At 49.0% G+C, this 24,520-nt stretch overlaps 1 protein-coding gene, 2 long non-coding RNA genes and 1 pseudogene across 7 annotated transcripts in view; 2 read left to right on the forward strand and 2 right to left on the reverse strand.

Annotated features, from left to right (window-relative positions):
* The window catches only part of LOC309640621, a 487,501-nt gene that overhangs the window by 183,858 nt on the left and 279,123 nt on the right, over positions 1 to 24,520 (reverse strand). The window lies entirely within an intron of this gene.
* Positions 1 to 24,520, reverse strand: part of CHST11 (carbohydrate sulfotransferase 11) — a 282,761-nt gene that overhangs the window by 163,254 nt on the left and 94,987 nt on the right. The window lies entirely within an intron of this gene.
* LOC309640632 overlaps positions 1 to 24,520 on the forward strand; it is a 230,781-nt gene that overhangs the window by 137,208 nt on the left and 69,053 nt on the right. The gene's annotated exons all lie outside the window — the stretch shown is intronic.
* Positions 8,666 to 12,273, forward strand: LOC309640605 (prostacyclin synthase-like; annotated as a pseudogene). The gene is made up of 2 exons: positions 8,666 to 10,001; positions 10,338 to 12,273. The product of its transcript is annotated as a prostacyclin synthase-like (transcript).

Raw genomic sequence — 24,520 nt, forward strand, 5'->3', positions numbered from 1 at the left:
TTTCTCCACCCTGCCCCTAGTGTCGTAGGCTGAATACTGTCCCCCTCAGAACCTCAGAATGGAATCTTATTTAGAAATAGGGTCTTTGCAGATGTTATTAAATTAAGAGAGGTTGTCCTGGATTAGAGTGGGTCCTAAATCCAATGACTGGTCCTTATAAGAAGGGAGGACACAGACAGACGCACACAGTGGTCCTTCTGTTATGGCAGCTCTAGGAAACGAATACACGTGGGTTCATGTCCTGTGTGACCCCGACAAGATAACCTCTTGGCCTCAGTTACCCCATCTGTGAAATGGGGATAATGATATGCCTACTTAGTAGGGATGTTTTGAGGACTAAATAAATTCATCCATGTCAAGTGTTTGGAACAGCACCTGGTCTGAGATAAGTCCTCAATAAGCTATAATTAGTTAACCATTCCTGACGTCCAGTACCTTCTTTTTCTCTCTCCCAAAAGAGCACCTCAAAATCCTCGTCTATTCCAACCCAAAATCTCACTGTTGTACACATGATATACACATATTAATCTGTGAACACTAGGTTATTTCACGAATGGGAGAGGAACTCTCGTCACAGTTGGTGACGTATGATGGAGGTCGAACCATTCCGCTCCAAATGAGCGTAAGGCAGGTTCAGGATGCTGAAGCGGGGGTGTTGAACAGACAGGGTGCACACCTTTTCTCCAGAAGCACAAGACAGCTAGAGATTGTCTCCCACAGAGAAAGACACAGTCACAGTAATAAAGAGCTGGAGCCTTCCAAGGCAGCCAGCCACCCATCTACGCAAACCCACATTTTCATTTCCATATGTCTAGATGAGTTGAAGATGGAAATTATCTTTTTAATTGTTCACTTGTATTATTTTCTTCTGACATGTTTCTGGCACAAGACGCTAGCAGAGAAGAACACTGATTTTAAAAATATCCCCATATGCGCTACATCACTGGAACTGTGAAGATGTTTACTGCCTTCAACTCCATCAATTTCCCTCTTGGGAAATTACACCAAGGGAACAATTCAACAGAAGCTAACAGGTTTATGCACAAAGATGTTTACTATAATATTTCCCTTCTGATGGGAAAAAACTGTAAACACTCTAAGACGTCCAAGATCAGAGGAATAATTTCATAAATCATAGGTCACTTAGGTACATCATTAACAAATCACAGTATATTCACTACTCAAAAAAACGATACTGTTATTAAAAGCAATAATGAAGATATGGAAAAGAGGTTGAAGTGAAAGCAGCAGAATTCATAATCTTATGAGGATCAGGATCTTGGCTAGGTAAATGTACACACATATAAAAATGAAAACAATTGTCAGAGTGCCTCGTGCCTTTCTTCCATGTTGTATATCATTTTTCCCACTTAAAAATGATGGCTTCAATATAATACTAGATCCAGATCAGCTCTCAGTGTTAAAGGTGCTACTGGAAAGCCAGAGACATTCCAAACAAAAAGCTGGAATTTTCTCAAAGAGGACACCAAAATTATCTGCAGCCACTGATGTGGACAGTCTTCCCCAACAGATCTTTGAAAAATGAGAGCACTTAATTTTTGGATGTCTCAGGGCCATAAGTTGCTGAAGTGTAATTTATGTTGCCACCACCAAGTAGTGGAGGGATGAGGCAGGTGCAGGAGAAGATCCAAAAATGAGTGAAGGGGAGGCTCAGGATGGGGGCAGAAAAGGCACATGTGGCCTTTGGGGGAAGCTAGGCTGTGCTTCAAATGTTATTCTTCTTGAAATATGGTCAGGGGGAAAAGACCACTGCAGCTGTATCCTATTACACACGCCCACACTTCCCATCTCCCTCCTTCCCTCCCTCCCTCCCTCTTAGGGAATCCAAGATGCAAGGCTGAACCTCACTCCACAGTCCCTCCGAAGACATGCAATGGGATGGGAATGAACCCAAGGAGGGGCAAGAAAGGACCTGAGCTACCGTAGCGATTTTCCCCACGAAAATGTTCCCCATTTTGAGACTTTTTTTTTTCAAACAAAAAAAAAACTTTCTGACAATATGGAGAGACAGAGTCCCATCTTTCTCCGAAAAGTACGGAAGTCATGCACGAGATCCTTGCTGGCATGATAAGCAGGAAGGCATGCCCTCCTGGGGTGCAGCACACACGTCCAGGCTGCGTTTAGATATTAAAATTCCTTCAAAGTCAGCCAGGCAGGCTCTATTTGTGCAGGCAAATTAAAAAGCTGTAAAACAATAATAAGGTGTTTGCAAATGATTCCAGCTACAAGGGGATGTGAGAGCCACTTGCTTGTCTATATGTATGAGACATGGCCAGGTGTGTTAGAAAGGGTTCTGGTTCAGGGCTTGTGGCCACCTATTATCCAGTGACCCAGGGAGAAAGGGGACAGGAACAAGCTGAACATATTTTGAGTTCCTATTATACACCATGCCGAATGCCAGGTACTTCAGTAAACGTTATTTAACCTTCCCTTCCTCACTACCATCCTGAAACGTTAAGTGTTATCATTCCTATTTTACAGACGAGGAAGCAAGTGCAGAGAGGTATCTGCAAAGAGTCACACAGCCAGTAACTAACAGATTCTCTAGACTAGTATAGCAGGTAAGTGTTTATTATCTGAATGTTATCAACAGAGATCTACCTGATGTAGGAGAGGGGGAGGAGCAGAGCAGACATGAAAGCAGCATTTCACAACCCTGGGTCCAGCCCTTATTAAGAATAATAATGTGAAAACATGTCAGTGAGATTTAAGCTACTCACTAAAAGTAATGGAACGGAGTTAACATATCTGTCTGACACAGCTGGGTCAAAATGTTGACATCAAAGTGTTCAAACACCACGGACTTCATTGCCAGGGGGTAGAGCAAAGTGGCTAAAGATGTTAGCCCTAAGGGTGGTAGAATACCTCCTTCAATCTCAGCTCCTCCACTAGCCAGCTGAGTGATCTTCTGCAAGTTCTGTGTCCCAGTTTTCTAACCGATAAGATGGGAACGAGAGAACTTGCCTTTTAAGATTAAGAGGATTACGTGAGATGAAAGCACCAACATTGCCAACCGTGATTCATGTCATTTTCATGTTTTTTAACTTCTCTGAAATCGAGGGGCATCTTACAATCATAGCCTTTTTCGACTGGATAAGATAGGATAGGATGATGATGATGGTAGTGACAATCCCTGACTCCCTCCACAGACCCATGGGCCTCCCCTCATCCCTATCCCCATCCCCACGCCTCATCTTAAAGTCCAAACCCCTGGAAGGAATGTGTCCCCCCTGCCTTTCTCCCTTCCTCTCTCCTTCTCTCTCTCCCGACTGCAAACTTAATGCTTTCTTTTCCAAGCCAAGATAAATATCCTCAAGTCCAAACGACACAGTGCTGCAGCATCAAAATGCCCTGTACCCTCTGAGGGTGACCCCAAAGAGAAGGCTCGCTCAGGTGCAGGCAGGAAGCTCCAGGATAAGCAGCCCCCTGAGATAGCCCGGTACCCGAGCCATTCATCACAACGCCAAGGTCCCTGCACCAGTGGCCTGAATAACACTGGAAGCCACCACACCCTGTGAGTGTCAGGGCAGAGCGGGGTAGTGGTCTTTAGCAGAACCAAGAAAGACCCCCTTATTATAAGACCCAACCCTCCTCCAAATAACTGCCCGGACTTCACGGCCAGAGGGTAGAGCAAAGTGGCTAAAGATGTTAGCCCTAAGGGTGATAGAATTTTTGAGGCCAGAAATCCCAGACAGCGTCTCCAATGTTAAGCCACTAAATCAAATAACAGCCAGCGTTCTAAACGTTTGAAAAACCACAACATCAAAAGCAAACAAATAGGGGTCGAATTTTCTCAATTATCAAGCTTTTCTCCCATAAACTTTGACACAGTTATGCTTGACATATACATGACTAGATATATACATACATTGACATATAATACTAATATCTCAAAAATATTAATAGAGCATGGTGATTTCCAGGTGGTCCTCCATCTGACCAAGTCTGAGGTTATTCCTCCAGCAGAAGGTCAAGGAGGTCAGCATCCTGGGAGCAGGACCCAAGTCCATAAGAGTGAGGATGCAGGAAGCACCTGCTTCTAAGAGGTTCTGATGGGAGAAGTAAGCTCCTGGATGTCCAAGGTCACGGGTGAGTGACTTCACGGAGAGGGAAATCAGGACAGACGTGGGAGGGCCATAGAAATAGAAGCACTTTGGCCTTTCACTTCCCTCTGATCTCAATAAACATCAACACATGCTTTTCACGATGAGCATAATTGAGCTTCAGGGTATTTGGAAACAGGCAGCCCAATGTCAAATTTAAACTTAAGTAATTAAACTTTTTTGTAATTAAACTTTTTTGTTTTAACATCCTGACCTTTACTATGCTGGCTCGTGCATGTAGTCAAAGCTTTTGGCTTTACTGTACTGGAAACTTTAGTCAAATCGAGAAACCAATTTTCAGTTTCAATTTTCTTTTATACTCTTGCTTAAGCCTAGACTCTTCCTTCTTGTTAACAGAAATCCCAAAAGATATTTTATCCCCAAAATCTATAATGTATGGGGGAAAAGTCACAAATGATTTCTGGCTTCAATCCCTTAATGAAATAACTGAAGGGCTGTGACAGCAAAAAGCAAATGGTTTTATTCAATGTTCAAGCCTTTTCTTCAAATGTCTATCGGAAATAAAAGGGACTGGGCTTCCCTGGTGGCGCAGTGGTTAAGAATCCGCCTGCCAATGCAAGGGACACCGGTTTGAGCCCTGGTCCGGGAAGATCCCACATGCCGCGGAGCAGCTAAGCCCGTGTGCCACAACTACTGAGCCTGACTGTAGAGTCCGCAAACCACAACTACTGAGCCCGCGTGCTACAACTACTGAAGCCCACGCACCCTAGAGCCCATACTCCACAACAAGCCAAGCCACTGCAATGAGAAGCCCGCGCACCGCAACGAAGAGCAGCCCCTGCTCGATGCAACTAGAGAAAGCCCGCGCACAGCAATGAAGACCCAATGCAGCCATAAATAAATAAATAAATAAAATTTTTAAAAAAGAAGAAATAAAAGGGACTGATTACTTAGGGTTGACCTTATGTGACCATTATCTGTGGTCTATCAATTACAAATAACCATTTGTAAATAACCATTCCATGTGCCTCTCAATTATCACTGCCGGTGATAATTGAGGGTGTGGTGACCCAAGCCATTCAGAAGCAGTAGGTGATCCAAAATGTCGCTTCTGGTCAGCTGGGACTGCTAAGCAGGATCCTTGAACATTTAGATTTTACCTCCAGTTACATTTGGCCTCAAAAGTTACTCAAACGACCTTGCGTCTTGTGAGCACGGCAGCAGAATCGGGGCTGGGTGGGCAGGGATGCAGCCCAGGGGATTCACCAACACACTGGCAATCGGAAGTTACCTGTGTTGGAATGGAAGTATTCCCTTGAAACTCCATTGGAGATGAAAGAGTAAAACAGCCCATTCCTGACACGGGATGAATAACAATGAATACCTGGTTAGCTGTCTGCCTATTCCAGTGGCCTTCCACACGCATCCTCACTGCCTCTTGTTTTAAAAAGGAGAAATCCCCGATCAGAGAGCTTCAGTGATGCACCCACGGTCCCAAGATGAATCATGGCGTCTCCATTCTATCAATGAGGAAACGGAGGCTCGGGGACGTAAGTGACTTGCTCAGGGGCACAGAGCTCAGTGGTGGAAGAGAGACTCAAACCCAGGTAATACAGGCCCAGGTTCAGTCTTATCCCTCTGCACAAAAGGTGCCTCCTTTATGGAAGTTTGTTTTAAGAAGGCGGGGGAGGGGTTGTGCATGGAAAGAGATATTCTTTGAGCATCCACACACTGTCCTGGGACCACAGAGGTGAAAGAGAATAGATCAGCCCTCACTGAGCTTCAAGGCTCAATAGTGCCCTTTGTTGTTCTTCTAGCAACTTTCTCTGATTCTTTAAGGCTAACAAGAAAACAGAAGCATGTAATAAAGCCCCTTAAGAGATACCGGGGCACCAACTCATGGCTTCTTCCTTATGTCAGAGACCATGTTAAATTCCTTTTTGTACCTCCTACTTTGAGTGGGGTCAGTACAAAATAAGTCCTCCATAAACACAATATTTAGTCAATCAATTAATCTGATTTTGCAGCTGAGACGATTATACATCACAAGAGCCCAGAATTTTCCTAGAAGTTTTTACTGGGGAATGTGAGGGGTCTGGCTCTCGAGCGATGGTCGGTGTCCAAACAATAGAGCCAGCTTTCCACGTCTCCTCGAGAACCCCTATCACAGAGGGCTCTGCTGAGTTCTTTGTGTAGCTTATATCTGAATCATTTCCCAGACTGAAAGGACAGTGACTAAATAACATCAGATGGGACTTCAGAATTCTGGGAAAGGATAAGCCACGCCAGAAAGCTGATGACTCAATATTCCACTTTTCAAACCAGCTGTGCTGCCATCCTGGAAAGAGAGCCATAGCACCCAGGGCTCTCATCAGAACAGAGGCAGGGGGTTCCAAAACGTAATCAGGAAGATAAAGATCTTAGGAAAGAAACTGAAGCGTCTGCCCAGGAGCAAAGATTGATTCTACCCTAGTACAGGAAAAGGCAAATGGAGAAGGCACATGATCTATAAATGATTTTGGAAAGACTTCTCAATTCAGGAAAACTTATCTTCAGGTTTTGTTTTGTTTTTTTAATATTGCAAGCCAACCGGTCAATGGAAGCCAGAGTTCAAGAACTAGAAAGGTCTGATGCAGTGGAAAGTCAGTGGGCTGGGGACCAGGAGGCCCGTGTTGGGCTGGGTTCCTCACTAGCAGGGTGACCTTGGGTAAGCACCCACCCCCTTCTCTGGGTCTCAGTTTCCTCATCTTTAAATCAGGGGGGTTACTCTATAGAAGATCCCTTCCAGCTGCAAAATTCAATCCTTCTGTAACTCAGTCCACGTGCTGATCCAACGCCCTCCCCTCCGCTGCCGTGAGGCTCACCAAATTCCACTGGCACCGCGCTCCACCACCGAACAGGCCAGCTTTTGTAGGCCTCCTCAGAGTGGTAACCACAGAAATGAACCCAAATGCACCAAAAAATGTAAATGGGTCGTGAGCGCTCTCATACGTATGAAGTCAGCAGTGTGAAATTTATAACAAGATGATCTACAGATCTTTTGTTGACACACGGTAAAAAAAAAAAAAAAAAAAAAAATCTCCTCTTAAATATAAAAAGGCCCATTTGTTTGGTTCTCAACTCAATCAGTCTTGAGTCGGCAGCATTTGAAACCCTAGTCCCAGTCGTGACCGTGGGTTGCCTCTTAGCGACACACACATAGGAGGGAAACTTGGATTCTTTACAGAGATAGCCTCTATTCTGCTGGGGAACTGGGGGAGGCAGGGGAAGTTGCCTTTGGCATCGACCAGCCCTTGGCATTGACCAGACAATGAACTCATCATCCTGCCTGGCCCAGAAATAGAAATTGAACGTTAAACATAGCTCACCAGCATCTCCTGCACCAGCATCTCAGACGGAGGTTAAGTGGCTCACAAGAAAGTCTGAAGCGGGGATGCTTACTTAATGCTTAAGAATTTACCCCATCACCCCAATAACCCCCGCTGCTCCACTGTCATCTGAAAGAAATTATTAAGCACCTAATGTGTACACAGCCTTTTCCTCCTAGACTGTTCCAAAAGGAACCCTCTGGATTGGGCTGCATGCCCAACAATGTGAATGTACTTCATGCCACTGAACTGTACACCTAAAGATGGTTAAAATGGTCACTTTTATGATACGTATATTTTACCACAATTTTTTTTAAAGATACCAAAAAAAAAAAAAAAAAAACTTAGACTGCAGCCCCCAGACACACCTAATCATACTGATGCAAAATAGAAACACTCAGCCAGCGAGCTATTTCCAGCCTGTCCCCAAAATGTCTGGGGCTGATGATAATAGCCTCTCGCCTGGCCAAAGTAACCACGAAATTTGTTTAAGCATCATGCCTAGAGCCTTAGAGTAAATCCACAGCCATTTCCACCCTTCCCAGAGGGCTCAGTACTGAGACCTAGACTAGTGGTTCTCCAACCTGAATGCCCCTCAGGACTGCCTGGGGGGGAGGTCAATGCAGATTCCAGGGTCCCATGACCAAGATCCTGATTCAACAGGCCTCTCTCAAAGCCCAGGAATGTGCCCTTTAAAAAATGTCCCAGGTGATTTGGAGGCACTTGGGGTGTATTAAAGGGTTGAGCAGGGGGGTAGGTGGACCAGATGCAGCCCTTACATGGGCTTTAGAATCAGCCAAAGGGGTGTGGCCACGGGGACTGCTCCCCAGTGAAGGCTGCCAGGGGCTCTTTCCCAACTTCAAGGAGGCCCTTGGCTTTGAATCCCTGAATAAGTCTGGGCAAAGTAGAGTGTGTGGTTCCACCACCTTCCCCACGGCTAGTGGACCTTCCGCCAGAACCAGAACACCCAGATTCCAGGCCCGACTCTCTTCCACACCCTTTTCATGACCATGCCTCAGTCTTCTCCCTCTGTAAAATGGGCCTGATAGTACCTGCCCTGGCTGACTCCTCGGGCTGTTGCATCAGGGGTTCCAGGCCCTGTTCTCCCAACTGTGTGGCCTTGGGCTCTTTACATTTCACCTCTCTAGACCTCAGCTTCCATATCATTCAAACGGGAATAAAAAGAGTACTAAGCTCACAATGCAAGACTAATGCAAGAAAAGCTCTCAACCCACTGGAACACAGACAAGGAGCACTTAAGAAATATTAACTCTTATTGTATTTATTAATACGCTGCACGTGGGGTGCTTGGTAGGGAACAAATCTAACAGATGACCGTTTTCACACTTCTATTATTTAAGAAAAGACCAGAACTTGTGCGTGCCATCCACCCTGTGATTACAAATCACGGCCCTTTGGCTTAGAGGTGACAAGCATGACTTTGAGAAGCCAACCCTTTTATTTCAAATGTCAGTTTCTCCACTCTATCAGAAAGACCTCCAACCCTGCTGCTCCCAGAGCGGCCTCCATCAGAAGGGAGCCACGTGGGGACTCCGTGCCTCAGGCAGGACAGTCTGCAGACTGCATCCCACCTCACCCACTGATGTCACCTTCCAGCCCCACGGAACCACTCAGAGATCTCAGAACACACCCAGGAATTTCTGTTCCTTCCTACGGTCAAGCTGTTCCTGCTTCCAGAACTTTCTATGCTTCAGCCAAGACCCTCTTCACCCAGATTGTCACTTGGGCTGCAGCTCCGTTGCCCCGCCTGAGGGAGGCCTTCTCCAGCATCCCTCTCATCCCATTATCCTGTGTGTCTTCCTCAGAGCACTGACCCCCCAACCTGAAGGGACCTCACAACAGTCCCCTCCCTCCTGAACGTCAAGCTCTAAGAGACCCCCTGCCCTGCTCACTGCAACAACAGTGCCTGGCACACTGGAAAATACTTGATGCCTGAATCGTACATCTCAGCCAGGCTGAACATGGAACCCAGGTACCCTGAGACGGTCCCATTCATGCCTGTGGGCCTGGAGCCAAGTTTAAAAGCTCTTCCTTTCATTCTAACAAGTGGCTGGTTTGATGGTGAACCTTGCACTGCTCTAATGAGAGGTGATACCGCCCAGGGGCTAGGAGTCTGGAAGTTCTAGAATCAGACCAACTTTGGTATCAGTCCCAAGCTGCCACTTGCTACCGTGTTGTCCTCGGCAAGTCATGACTGTCTGATAAAACCATCCTTGGAGTATTTCAGAGAGACTGAAAGAAAGCACGTATGTAGGCACCTGATACATGGCACGTGGTAGATATTCAATAAATGTTATTATGAATAATAAAAATAATAGCATTTTTTCTCCTCTGAAGACAGAGGACCGAGTCCACCAGCTACCAGTCATGTGACCTTGGCCAATTTACCTACTATCCCTGCCATTTCTCATCTCTAAAATGAGAAGACAGCGCTCCGCAGCCGCAGCCTGGTCGCCGGCCCTGCCATGTCCTGGGCCGTGGTCTTCGGTCTTCTGGCCGCGCTGCTGCTGACCCGCTGGCCCACGCGGTGAGGAAGCAGGCGTAGGGAAGCAAAGTCACACGGCCAGCGAGAAGCATGGCTGGGATCTGAAGCCAGGAGGTGTGGTGCTAAAGTCAGGCTCGTAACCATCCTGCCCTCCTGCCTCTTGTGTGAAAATCGCCGCTCCCGTGTCCTGTCTGTGGGCTCAGACCTGGGCTGGGAGAGGATTGGTGCACGCTGGGCTCCTCCAGCCCTGGGCTGCGCCAGCCTTTAAACGGAGCCCTCGGGAGAAGCTGGCTCACAGAGAGGCGACCTGGCGAGCCTCCGCCGGACCTGGGCTGTGCCAGCCTTTAAACGGAGCCTTCGGGAGAAGCTGGCTCACAGGCGACCTGGCGAGGCTCCGCCGGACCTGGGAAATATCCCCGGGTTGGGCTATGCTTCGGAGTTTGGAAAAGATGCCACCAGCTTCCTCACTGGGATGAAGGAGAAGCACGGTGATATCTTTACTGTGCTGGTGGGGGCAGGTATGCCACTGTCCTCCTGGACCCACACTCCTATGACATGGTGGTGTGGGAGCCTCGCACCAGGTTGGGACTTCCACGCCTGTGCCGTCTTCCCCATGGAGAGGATTTTCAACGTGCAGCTTCCGCATTACAGCCCCAGCGGTGCAAAGTCCAAGATGAAACTGACTCTCCTCCACAAAGAACTCCAGGCGCGCACGGAAGCCGTGTATACCAACCTCCACCCGGTCCTGCTGGGTGACACCAGGGAAGCAGGCAGTGGCTGGCATGAGACGGGACTCCTCGAATTCTCCTACAGCCGCCCGCTCAGAGCCGGCTGCCTGACTCTGCACGGTGTCGAGGCAGCGCGCACGCCCGGGAGAGCCAGGCCCAGGACCGCATCCACTCAGCCGACGGCTTCCACGCCTTCCGCCAGCTCGACCTGCTGCTCCCCAAACTGGCACGTGGCTCCCTGTCACTGGGGGATAAGGACCAGGTGTGCAGGGTCGAAGGTCGCCTGGGGAAGCTGCTGTCCCCTGCCAGGCTGGCCACTCGGGCCCACCGGAGCAAATGGCTGGAAAGCTACCTGCCGCACCTGGAGGGCGTGTCAGAGGAGATGCAGGCACGGGCTGGTGCTGCAGCTCTGGGCCACGCAGGGGAACGTGGATCCTGCTGCCTTCCGGCTCCCGCTCTTCCTCCTCAAGAACCCCGAGGCCCTGGCTGCTGTCCGTGGAGAGCTGGAGCCTCTTCTCCTGCGAGCAGAGCAGCCCATTTCGCAGATGACCGCCCTCCCACAGAAGGCTTTGGACAGCGTGCCTGTGCTGGACAGCGTGCTGAGTGACAGCCTCAGGCTCACCGCTGCACCCGTCATCACCGCGAGGTCGTGGTGGACCTGGCCTTGCCCGTGGCAGAGGGGCGGGAATTCACCCTGCGATGTGGCGACCGCCTCCCCCTCTTCCCCTTCCTGAGTCCCCAGAAGGACCTGGAGATCTACACAGACCCAGAGGTATTTAAATACGACCGATGCCTGAGCCCTGATGGATCAGAGAAGAAAGACTTTTGCAACGATGGGAAGCGACTGAAGAACTACAGCATGCCGTGGGGAGCAGGGCACAACCAGTGCCTGGGGAGGGGTTACGCCACCAGCAGCACCAAACAACTCGTGCTCCTTGTGCTGGCGCACTTTGACCTGGAGCTGATCAGCCCGGACGTGGAGATGCCCGAGTCTGACCTCAGCAGGTACGGCTTCGGGCTGATGCAGCCGGAACGTGACGTGCCTGTCCGTTACCGCATCCGGCCTTGGGCTCCGGGGCATATGGGACTCCACGCACCCAGCCTGCCCCTAGTCGCCCAACGTTCTGTGCCTACGTTCGGCCTGGGTACAGAGCTTTGCGCACCCAACGGTGCCAAGCATTATCCCTTCCCTACTGTTTTTCCTAGAAGGCTGTGTCTGGGGAAGGGGAAAGAAGGGGAGCGAAGAAAAGACACCAAAAGCTCTGCGGATTATCTGCTGCAAAGGTTAAGTTCCAAAACGAGGCTCTTTCCATCCCCAGCCCCTCTTGCTTCTCTCAACTTCATGATATCCACTCAAGCTCGGGCAGATGGGGCACAACGAGGAGACCCCACTGCTCTGCCCCCAACCCCCATGGCTGCCGTCCAAGGCCCTGACAATGGTGTGGTCCAGACCCTAACCAGTCAAAGCAGATGCTGGCCATAAAAAGGCCATGTGGGGCCTAGCAGTGCGTCTGTTGAAATAAATTCTGTCCCCAAATTTTTATTAAACTACATAAAGCCAAAAAAACAAAAATAAAATAAATAAAATGAGAAGACTTCCTAAGCTCACAAGGTTGTTGTGAGGATCAGATGAGATCATCTGGGTAAAGTACGGTGCGTCGTACATCCTGAGCACTCAATAAACTGCAGCAATTAGTAACCCCCATATTGTTGCCTTTCCTCCTAAAAGCATGAGCTCCTTGAGGGCAGGAACCCTGTGTACTCACTTCTCTATCCCTAACACTAAATGCCTGGCACATTTTTCTAGAAGGAAGGAAATGAGTGGGATTTTTTTTGAGGTCATCCCACGCCCATCACCCTCCAGCTTGATCCCTGGTGTGAGAGAGGGGGTAGATGGGACACAGAGAAGGCGCGGAGCTTGGGTTGGTTGCACAGCGCCGCAAAGGTAGAAAGAGAATTTGCTGGAAGTGTGGAGGATCACAGATGGTAAAGCCCCCAGCTGCTCACACACCTACTAGTGGGAGGGGGAGGCTGGTTTAAATGTTACAAATGAGTCAACTTTCTCTTAGACAATAAGATCAACAAGGAAGACAGTGATGGGGAGAGGAACAAACAGGGTGAGAAGGAGAGAAACAGGCACCTGGGCCCCGCTCTTGTGTAACTTAACCCTTTGGGAGGAAGGGGTGGGGTGGGGGGCACACGGGACTGGAAAGCAGTCGAGTAGGGGGACGGCAGGGGAGCCACAGATTTAATTTAGATCCTCCCCAATGGGCTGCATCACAGCCTGGCTCGCATGCTCATTTCATGCTCCTCTGACACAGATGGGAAGATCAAACCCAGGACATGTCGGTTTTGTAGGTTATCAGATATGTCAAAACTGTTAACCGTTTCTGAATTTAGCAATTTGGCAGAATGTGGAGCGGAGCTGCTGGGATGGCCAAGCGCGCTGACTGCGAAGAGTTTCTTTCGCAATCTTGTCCTCTTCTGCCAACTGTAAACTAAGATTATGAAGCAGAATCAACATGGCTACGTGGAGTGTCGGCCTTCAAGAGGGAAAGCCAGGTGTTGGGGGCTCCCAGCACCGCATGGTCAATGGCACCACCCCAATACTACCTGCACCACCATCACCGGCAATGCTGTAATTTATCCCCCAGCGATCCACGAGTAGGAGAATAGATGGATAAGGTATAGCCTGGGTACCCTGGAGGCACCCAAAAAATGTGGTCGCTAAATACCTAGCCTGGAATCTCCCCACTTCATTATCTTCTAATCCCACACATAACACTTCAATTTTCAATCAATCCAGCATGTGCACTGTACTCCCAAGTGCCTATGATGTGCTCAGCTACGGGGCAACAAGTTAGGAAGATTACAAAATGGAATCAGACATCCTCTGAGTTCTTCTCTAAATTTTAAAAGCAACTGCTCATAACAGAATATTGAGAACATAAGGGAGACTGGTTTTTAAGTAAACCGCCCACAAATCCTAATGATTGTTCCTTTAAGTAAATTTGACGGGTTGTATTTGTCATGTGCTTTTTTTTTTTCTTTCATTCAGAATATAAAACATTCTGAAAAATGAGGGGTCTCATAGACTGAGCTGTAGTAACTAATATGGCAACTCCCGGAGGGTTTTCTATCCCTCTCTATCCCTAGAATTTCTTCCCCCACAATCACCAAGTCAAGAAGTTTGCCTTATTTTGTTTTATAAACTAGTAGTTTTACTTATGTGTGTAGAATATGGAATCACACTACTGGGTTCCAATTCGGGCTCTGTCACATCCTGGCTCTATGACCTTGGACTGGTTACTGAATCTCTGCCTGCCTCAATTTTCTCATCTCTAAAATGGGAATAATAGTAATACTTCTCAGGACTGTTGTGGGGATTAATGAGCTATTATAAGAACACTTAAAAGAGTGCCTAGCACAGTTTTAAGTACTTACTTTATTAAGTACTTAATAAATGTAGCTATATACATAAGGCAGCACTGCCTTTAAAAGTAGGTCATTAGCTTTTTAAAATCTCCTAGGGTGGGTTTCAACTTTTATAAGTAGAAAGGCAGTATAGAATACTGGTTAAGAACACAAATTATAAAACCACACTGCCTGGGATTGAATCCCAGTTCTGCTTTTACTTGCTGTGTGATCTTGGCTGTTACTTAACCTCTCTGAGATTTAGTTTCTGTAAAATGCAACTAATATTGCCTTCACGCTTAAGTGAATACAAACACATAGTAAGTAATAACAAAGCATGACAGTGTGCGGCTGTCACTGTATTTCTAGGGGAGGTCCCATCAGCAACAAAGAGTCACATTTGTAAAACGTCAAGATGACATTCAAAGTCCCAGGAAGCAACTAGGCAACCAGCCATTAGCCACTCTCACCCCACCTTAGCTCTGTTCAAAGTTGCTAATGTACAGATCATTAGTGAAGGCGTAGCAAGCAGAATTCAATTAAAATTGGCCCAGCTTGCTGCTCCAGGTCCTTCCATCCCCATCCTGCAGCAGGACTGAGAGCTAAGGGGGACAGACAGCAGGGCTGATGCACAAACAGTGGGAGGGGCCCACTGGCGCGGTACCTTTGGCTGTTGCATGGCAACGGGAGCTGCCAAGACAGAAGAGCATCAGTAAACTGCAATGAGAGAGGAGAGCCTGGCCCCTGCATGCAGTCAGCATCAAAGCATCCATGAGGCTGGAAAGCAAGGAGACTCCAGCCCTAAATAGCAGCCCTGGTGATAGGGCCCAGCCCAAGCCTGTGAATCCTGGTGTGGAAAGGAACAGACACATTGGTCCTTCCCTATAGTGACCTGCCCTGGGGAGCCACAAATGCATGGACCAGCTTAGCCTCTAAACCTTCCACACAGCTCAAGGTGGGCCTGGAACCGCTCTCCATACCTCAGGAAGGGAGGCAGATCTGCAAGAGAGCTCGTGCCCAACTGGAGCTTGGGAATGTCTCACTGAGGACAGAACAACAGAACATAAGACAGTGTATCTCAGCAGGAATGTAACTAGAGGTGCTGTCAGGAGAGGGAAAGTTTCCCGGAGAAGGAAGCTGGATCTTAAGAGACACAAGGAAATGGAAGAGGAGGCAGGGAAAGAAGGGCAGTGACACAAGTCCCACGCACCCAAGGAACACCATTCTACCCAAAGAGAAACTCACCATTTAAAACAAACCTTTCTCTGCCTTCTAAAAAAGGATTGAATTTTCTGCCAGATCTGATTGAAGCTCAAAGGTATTTTGTAACTGCACTTCCCTGCCTATCTAAAGATGTCCCGACTTGTCAGTCACCCTCAACCTCAGATGCATTTCGCCTGTTCCACAAAATGTGGTCCGTCTGACCCACGAGGCTCAATTTCCTAAAGATTCTTGCAGCTTTAATGTGGCTGACTGAAGTGGCTATGATATTTTATCGGAGTGACGGTACACTTTATTCTTTAGGGACGTCAGCAAATTTTGCCTCTGGTGAATCGGTCCTCAGATTTAAAGAACTAGGGGGAGAAGTTTTATGTATATATTATTATACACACACACACACACATACATGTGCGTTTATACATGATGAAAGCTGCTTATATGAACTTTATATGCGTATAAACTTTATGTGTGTATGAACATTTGCGTGTGTGTGTATGTTTTAGCCCACCTAACAAGGAGATCTGCCTTGAGCTGGATATGTAAGGCTCCGGGTCTCAATTTCTATAACTGCAAAGGCATAGGATAGGGTTTCTCAGTCTTGGACACTGTGGGGCGAGGATCCCAAGGCTCCGTTCTAGTTCAGTGTGGAGAAAAGTGCTAGGATCCACTGGTGATGTCTGCTGTGGTCACACTAAGGAGAGATGGGAGGTGTGTTTGCTGGTACCTGGATCAGCTCAAAGGACCCTCCTGATAGATGATTTTCAGGATCTTAGAACCGAGTCCCAAACGGAGGGTTCTTTTAGAATCTCTAAAGGCCTATTGGTTCGAACACTCTGAGCATTGAGTTATAAAGGCCACACTCATGGGTTCAAAGCCATCCCCTTGCTGCAAATAGAGAAAAAAGTGCTGTTTGTGTTGGGAAGATCCCTCCCAAATCCACTCCTACAAGCTCCCTGTGAGCACAGGCCCCCAAGGTGCGGTCACAAGTTTCTCCTCCACTGGGACCCGGTGGGAGAGAGGAATGGTTTCCCAGCATTTCTGCACAGCTGTTGAGTTACAATAATAACTTCTGTGAGGGTCTAAAATGATTTCCATTATGAGCAGCTTTCACTTTATAGAAAGACCCCCCATTCCCCTCAATGCAACTAAGGAAAAAGAGAAAGGCGACACAAGTGACAATAATGATGTCTATGGATTTTGAGACAGAGCTTGGGAGAGGCAACGGAGAAAGAATAATTTACGGGGACCCTGAAGCCTCATGACCTGTCTGTGCGGGACATTCTAGATTCCCATACAGCAGTGACACCGAGGCTCAGAGTCGTGATGTTTAACTCCATGGGACGGGCACACAGCCAGCGAACGGCTTCCAAGCCCTGTCCTTTCCACGCTGTAGTAACACAGACTAGACACCTCTAGGGGCTGCAGTGGGGCAGGGCCGGAGGATCTGGAATGTTGACAGGCCCTAGGGAGTGAAGACAAAGAGAAGGCACGAGGAAAGGAGAAGGTGGTTTCCACGTGGCCCATCCCATGGCTCAGAGAAACTCAGTAAACACAGTCTGGGTGTCTCCATCCCAACTTCTCAGCCTCCGTTTCCGTTTCCCGCCAGCTTGCCCGGCTGAGAGAGATGCGACGGCTGCTGAAGAAAGAACACTACGCTCTGCTCCTTTATCTCTGAAAAGATCTGGAGACCAGCCCGATCTCAAGGGGCCGCTGACAAGAACAAGAAATCACCAAGTGCAGAATGCCCTCATTAGTCAGGCTTCTAACCGCCGGTGGGTGATGTCAGGACCACACGGTTCCTCCCCTGGGCCCTGGCATCCTCACGCGTTCACATCTCCCCACCCCTGCCACGCTGCCTGCAGACTCCTAGAATACCGAATATCAGTCCAATACAGAAAGCAAGTTACTAATGTCCTAAAAAATATGGGGGCTGCACAAGGTGGTCTCTGGAGTCTCTTCCAGGATGGCAGCTCAGAGACAGCTGTAGCTGGTTCTGACTTTTATCACCATGTGCAGCCAGGCACCTTCAAGTCCCACCATCAGAGGCCCCTGGAGGTAAAAGGCAAATGTCTTATTGGGGGAAAAATAGTACATTGGCAAATGATCATTGAGTCTCATCTTGGACAGACTTGGGGAGAAAAAGAGATATGATGGGGAGTGAATGTGGAAAGGAAACTAGGCTCTGAAAGCCTTGAGCAGTCAGGGACGACGGGAACAACGTCATAAAAATAGCAGTTATGTTTTCTGCACACCTGCTACACACTGGGCACAGCGACTCAGACTCCTATCATAAGCACTGTCTCATTTAATCCTCTGTTATCCCTGCTTTATAGATGAGAAACTGAGACACCAGGAGATTCAGTGACTTGCCCAAAGCAACACGCTGTTCACCCGTTCCTTCAACATCTATGCATTTCACATGTGGCTCCAGGCACTGCACCAGATCGGGAGCCACAGAGCGGCTGGGCTGGGATCCAAGCCTAAGCATCTGGATGCTAGATTTAATACCCCAGATGGACCAATCCGCAAAGGGGAACGCTGTGATGCTGAAACACGCAGACACACGCAGGAGGCCCACCGGGGGGAACCCAGGCCCCAGCCCACTTTGGCGTGTGCCACCCACTGGAGCTGCAGGGAGGAGGGTAGGCTGGAGGGAGGGAGCCTGAGTCCTGCGGGACAGAGCTTCTGGAAGGCAGAGACTCCTTCCTCTGAGTCTGCCTTGTCCTTGATGCCGCCTCAGTGTCTCCTCGTAGTAGGATCTCAAATAACTGTTCTTGAGAACATATGGCCCCCAAGGGGCCACCCCACAAAGCCGTTTCTACCAATGGATTCTATTCTGTGTAGACAACATGGAAGACTGCCAGGAAACCCCCAGGGTCATCCTCTGCGTCAACAGACTTCCTGGAAATGAAGTCAACCTTGACCTTGAAGAGCCTGCATGATCTAGCCCTTGCCTAGCTCTCCCACTCCACTCCAGCCACCATTCCCCTAACCTGCCAAGCTCATCCCCACCTCTGGGCCTTCATCCTTAGTCTTCCCTCTGCCACCAACACTCTTCCCTTAGAATTTCACCTGGCTCACCCCTTCACATCCCTTAAGTGCCTACCCAAAAGTCACCTCTTCAGAGAGGCCTTCCTCAACCATCCCTTTCAAAATAGCTTTCCCACTCTCTGTTCCCTAACCCTGCTTGAATGGCGTTCCTCATCACCCGAAATCATGTCATTTATCCCACGTGTTCATTCATGGATAGTGTGTCTTGCCCACAGGAATGGAGGCTCCGTGAGAGCAGGCTTTGTCTATTTGGTTCACTGCTCTTATCTCTAGAGCCTGGAAGGGAGGCTGGCACATAGCAGGTGCTCAGTAAGTATTTGCAAAATGCCTTGGATACATTAATCTGTATCCACCAACATTTATTGTATACTTACTACATGAGGCTCTGAGCATACAGAGATTTAAAAACAAGCAAGGCAATGTTCCTATCCCTGCGTTCACAGCTGAGAGAGGGAGATGCTAGAGGGAGATGTCCCAGTCGAGCAGTGCTAGAGGAGAGGGAGCCAACGGTGTTCTGGGAGCACCGCCCCACCCCACTGCGTGACACTGAGTAACCACAAGCCCTGGCTCCCAGTGGGGGGGCCCAAACCTGTGTGACATAAGCTCTGCCCTCAGATGCATAGCCTCTTCCGCTTACAGGAGACAAGGGTTCCGCACTGACCCCAGACGGAAAATCGAACCACAGCGTTTCTTTATGCCGTGTAGGTGAGGATTCTGCTTCAAAAGTAGTCACCTACACAGAAGCTTAAAACCATTTTTAAAATTTTTCCATTTTTAAACTGACATGACTAGTTTCTATTTTTTAAACTGAGATATAACATTAGTTTCAGGTGTACAGCATAAGGATTCAATATTTTTCTATGTTGCAAAATGATCACCACAATAAGTCAACATCCATCCCCACACACAGTCACAGATATTTTTTCTTGTGATGAGAACTTTGAAAATCTACTCTCTCAGCAACTGTCAAATATGCAATACAGTACTGTCAACTACAGTCGCCATGCTATTCACAACATCCCCATGACTTACTTGTTTTTTAATTAGGAGCCTGTAGCTTCGAAGCCCCTCCACTCATTTCACCTACTGCCCACCCCCGCCTCTGACAACCAGTTAAAACCATTTCTGGGGACTTCCCTGGCAGTCCAGTGGTTAAGACTCCGAGCTCCCAATGCAGGGGGCCCGGGGTGGATCCCTGGTCAGGGAACTAGATCCCGCATGCGTGCCGCAACTAAGACCCGGAGCAGCCAAAACAAAAGAAAACAAAAACTAGATAATGTCAATTAAATTTTAATTAAAAAAAAATTTCTGAAAAGTCTCTAAGGTCTCTACTCGAGGTGATCCCAGTGCCTGAGGGCTTGGGATGAACAGTTTCTGTCTGAAGGGAGAGAAGGAGGATGGCACAACAGAATTAATTTTACACCCGTGGGGAGGGGAGTTGAGGAACGGGGGTGGGGGGGGGGACAAGCATGACAGCCTCCAGTTTGCAGGTGAAGGGACCGGGGGCTCAGTTTCCAGAAGTCTCATTTGTCTCCAATCACAAACAAACACAAAGGCTTCAAGGGCCCGGGAAGCCCCTCTGTTGTCGGGCCCACCGGCTGGGCCGGCGGCACGTCTTCCTTTTATTTACGGAGGCCGCTGACAAAGGTGAAAGGCAGAGGGAGGAGCTCTGTGAAAGCGGAGACTGAAATATTGATGAGGGACAGTAATTGCACGACCCGAGACAGGAGGACAGGCCCTGCTGCTGCCCGGGCTCATCAAAGCACTCAGCTCGGCTCTGGGCCTCAGTGTCAGCCATCCCCACCCCTGAAACGCCCTCCACATCCTCCCCCAAGTCAAGACCCCCTCCCCCACGAAGCCTCCTCTGATTGCCGCAGCCTGCACTGGTTCAGAATCACAGAAACCTCGGAATGTGAGAGCCGGAAGGCACCTTTCAGATGAACCAGGCCAGGTCCCACATTCTCTGGGAGCTGAATCCGAGGCCCACGAGGTGGAGTGGCCAGGCTTCCGTGCCTCTCCTGCGTGCTTTTCCTCCCGCCATGCTCTCTGCTCCTTCTAGGGCAAGTCCACCCTCCTCGACTGACTCCTTCAAATCACTTGACAGACACTCCCTCCTCTCCTGCCCTTTGCCTTCAAGATCGAGCCCTGCCCACTTGGCCACCTCAATTCCCAGTCACCCCCCACCCCTCCTCTCTCACCCTTCCATCCACGCCTGGGTTCAGGCCCTGCTCGTCTCTCCCCGAGGGGTTTTACAGAAGACTCGTGATGGCCCCCAGATCACACCCTTCTTGTCCTCGTCCCATGCACCCTCCTCCCAGCGCTCACCACGCCCACCTGACCATCCACACCCACACTCCATGCCCCCCACCCTGCCCAGTGCCTAGTCCGGGACTAAGTCCAAAGTCCTCAGCAGGGTCCAAAAGCCCTTGTGAGCTGGCCTCTCCAGCTTCAGGGGTCCCAGCTACGCGTGAGCCCTACCCCCCGCTTTCTGCCTATTCTCGCCTTAAAGGCATCCCCACAATTGTGGGTTCAGCTGTGTCCCCCAAAAAGATCGGTCCAAATCCTAACCGCCAGGTGCCTGTCTGTGAATGTGACCTGACTTAGAACCCCTTTTTGCATCCCTCTTATGATATTTTCACTGGGGGCAATGGAAAGAGGGGGGGCTTTGAAACCAAACCTGGCTCCCAGTCTCAGCTCCATCACTTCCCAGCTGAGTCACCTGGGCCAGGTCCCTTGATCTCTCGGAGCCTCAGTTTCCTTCTGTAAAATGGGGCACCACGTCATCCCCGGTATTATTGATAGTGTACGTAACTATCTTGCACAGACAGAAGATTCAGGAAAGCATCAGCTGATACTACTACAATTCCTATTCCTGGGAGGTCCTTCTTGTCCTTCCAGAGCTCATCCCAGGATTGTCCTCCACCCCTGTCAAGTGTTCCAGGGTCTGCCTCTGGGAGCACTTCCCCCCCTCCCGGGCTCAGTAACCCCTTCTCCCAGAGGGCAGGGCTCCTCTCCCGCCCCTCGGGCTGTGAGAGGGCCCAGAGCCCCTGCCCAGGGAGCAGCAGGGAGGCTGGACCTCCCCAGAGACTTCCTTTGTCAGCCAGCCAAGCACCCAACCTGTTGCTTTTAAGGACAGTCCCCCTGCCAGCTCCATCTGCCTCAGGGACGAGCTGTTTAACGGAGCGAGAGTTGGCTCCCGGGAAGACAATGAATTTTAACGCTTCTGGACACAGCAATCAGATAGAAGCCTACCTACCAGGCAAGGTCAGGAGGGGCTTCAAAATCATGCAGCCCAACCTCCACCTGGGCCCAGGGCAGCTGGGCAGCTGGTCCGAGGTCCCACAGCTGGTTAGTAGCAGTTAGTTCCTAAACCAGGACCCACTGTGGCTTAGAAACTGGTCTTCCAATAATTCAGTAACCCACCTCCCCACCCACCCCAGTGCAGCCTCAGGTCCCTCTTTCCCGTAATTCTGGATGGGAGAATGATGCCAATGTCATTAACTGGCTCAGGGTCTACAGTTCTGGTCTTGGCGCAAGCCACTATGAACCCTAAGAGAACCACATGGGGCCAGCAGAAGAGGGCCCTCCGAGGGCAGCTGGTGCAAATGGTTCCAACCTGATTTTAAGTCGTGGAAGTCTCTGTTCAAAGAAAACCTTGGACAGAAGAGCCAATCTCGAACACAGGTAGAAGCCAAGCTGCTCTGATGGGGAGGGAATGTACACCTCCCAACTCCTCTATCCTCTCCAGCAGCCCCTGAGATGCCTCTGTAGAGCCCCAGCTTCCCTGGCACCCAAGTGAAAATGCCTCAGCTCACTGTGTGCTGCAGAGGAAATGGAAGGCTAGAGCAAGGGACATACCCTCGTTCATTGCCAGCAGCAGCGGCGCCAGCACCAGAGCCCACGCATCCTTGCTCCCAGGCTTGCTCCCTCTTGTTGCCTTTGGTGGAGAGGCTCTAAGATGACTACCAATGATCCCCAAATCCTGACAGTCATAGCCTTGTGTAATCTCCCTTCCCCCTTGAGTAGGGCTAGCCTAGCAACTTCCTACTAATTAGTAGAATACAGTAAAAATGTCACTTTTGTGATTATGTCACACAAAATTACAACTTTTATTTGGCCATCACTCTCTCCCTTGATGGCTTTGATGGAGCAAGTTGCCACACTGTGAGCTGCCCAACGGAGATGCCCGCTGGCAAGGAACTGAGGGAGGCCTCCAACCAACAGATGGAAGGAACTGAGGCCCTGAATCCAACAGGCTGCAAGGGACTGAATCCTGCCTGCAACCACGTGAGCTTGGAAGTGGATCCTTCCCCAGTTGTGCCTTCTGATGACACCACAGCCCTGGCTGGCATCTTCACCATGACCTGAAAGAAACCCTGAAGCAGAAGACCCAGCTAAGCCATGCCCATACTCCTGACCCACAGAAGCTAGGAGATAATAAATGTGTGTTGTTTTAAGCTGCTGAATTTGTGACAACTGGTTACATGGCACTGGTATCTAATATACTGCCCTAAAGAATTACTACTTGCCTTTTGAAAGAGAGCTCAAAGGGCACTTTGAAAAGTGAAAAGTCAGGCTTTCCCTCCATAACCACCACCTTCACCATTTTCATCATCACAACTGGTATTGCTTCAGGCTCTACTCTATGCCAGGTACTGGGGTTTTAGTGTTTTATATCTATTATCTCTTTTAATCCTACAACAAATGTATGTGGGAGGTACTGCTACTTAAGCTCATTTTACTGATGAGAAACTGAGGCCCAGAGAGATTTTTTAAAGACACACTACTCTATACCGATAACTCTTTCCCTATACTCTTTCTTAACACCACAGACACAACTAGTTACTGACTTTTCTGTCTCCCCATCTAGCCGGTGGGATCCTTAAAGACGGCACTTCTGATCTTTCATGCAACAAATTTTACTGAGCATCTACTATCTGCCAGGCATTCTGCTAGCACAGCTGAGGATGGGAGGACGAGACAGGAGTCAACAAAACAGCCAAGTGCACATGCTTGGCTCTCCTAGAGCTCATTTTCTCACTGAGACAGACAGAAAAGACATATGAAACAAGATAATCTCAGAGAAATGTAAGAGGTAATTTAGAGATGGGGAGCTACTTTAGATTTGGGCCATCAAAGGAAACAAGTCTCTCCAAGGTGGTGACACTGCTGCTGAGACTTGAATGAAAGGAAGAAGACAGCCAGGCAGAGACCCAGGGAAGGAGCATCTGGGTGGGTGGGTGGGAAAGTAAGACACCGAGGCGGGAAGAAGCTTGTTTTCATCTTGTCATATGTCACCAAAATGACACAGAGCTTTGGCCTCACGAGTCAGGTGTGGTGCCTGCACCAGCATCAACCAGGAACTTGTTAGAGATGCAGAATCTCAGCCCAACCTCAGACCTACTGAATCAGACCTACTGAGTCAGGATCTGCATTTTAACAAGATCACCCGGTAAGCTGAATGCACATGAAAATTGGAGAAACTGGTCTACAGCACTCGACAAATGATTGTTGACTGAATAAATGCCCTGCAGATCAAGTTTCTGACTCCAGCTGTACCCATAACAGCACCCAGACAGCCTCACCATCCCAAACAGGGAGGGTGTCAATTTCACACCCTATGAAGCAGAGCAACTGACAACTGTCATCAGAGCGTGGAAGGAGACCACCAACCCACTTCAGGATCAAATCACCCAACGGCTGTCCACGTGCAAGTCTTCCACAGCCTCAGTCCCCCTCCACCTCCCACTGCTTCCCCACAGCCTCACATGAAGCTCCAAATTCCATAACTCACCTGCAAATGGCTATCAAACCCACATGGCTGGGTTAAAAATACTCTTCACACTCATGAAGCCTCCCCACTGTTAAATCACCTGTAAATCACTCTGTTAAATCAGCTGTAATTAGCAAAAGATGTTAATCGAGCATTTTCACAGAGAGGGCACCCACCTAAGTTACACTGGCACAGTGTAAGCCAGAAAAGAGGGGGTAAGGTTATGTTATTTCTTCTTGCAAGACCTCAAAGTGATTGAAACTGGATGGTTCCAGCAACATGAGGAGGGCTTTTGTCACTTGAAGCTGAACTACTCCTAAGAATCTGTAACCAATACATGCGTACAAAAGCAAGCAGACACAAGGTACAAGACC

Source organism: Balaenoptera physalus (genome assembly GCF_965194825.1).
Source record: "Balaenoptera physalus genome assembly, chromosome: 13".
Taxonomy (NCBI): domain Eukaryota; kingdom Metazoa; phylum Chordata; class Mammalia; order Artiodactyla; family Balaenopteridae; genus Balaenoptera; species Balaenoptera physalus.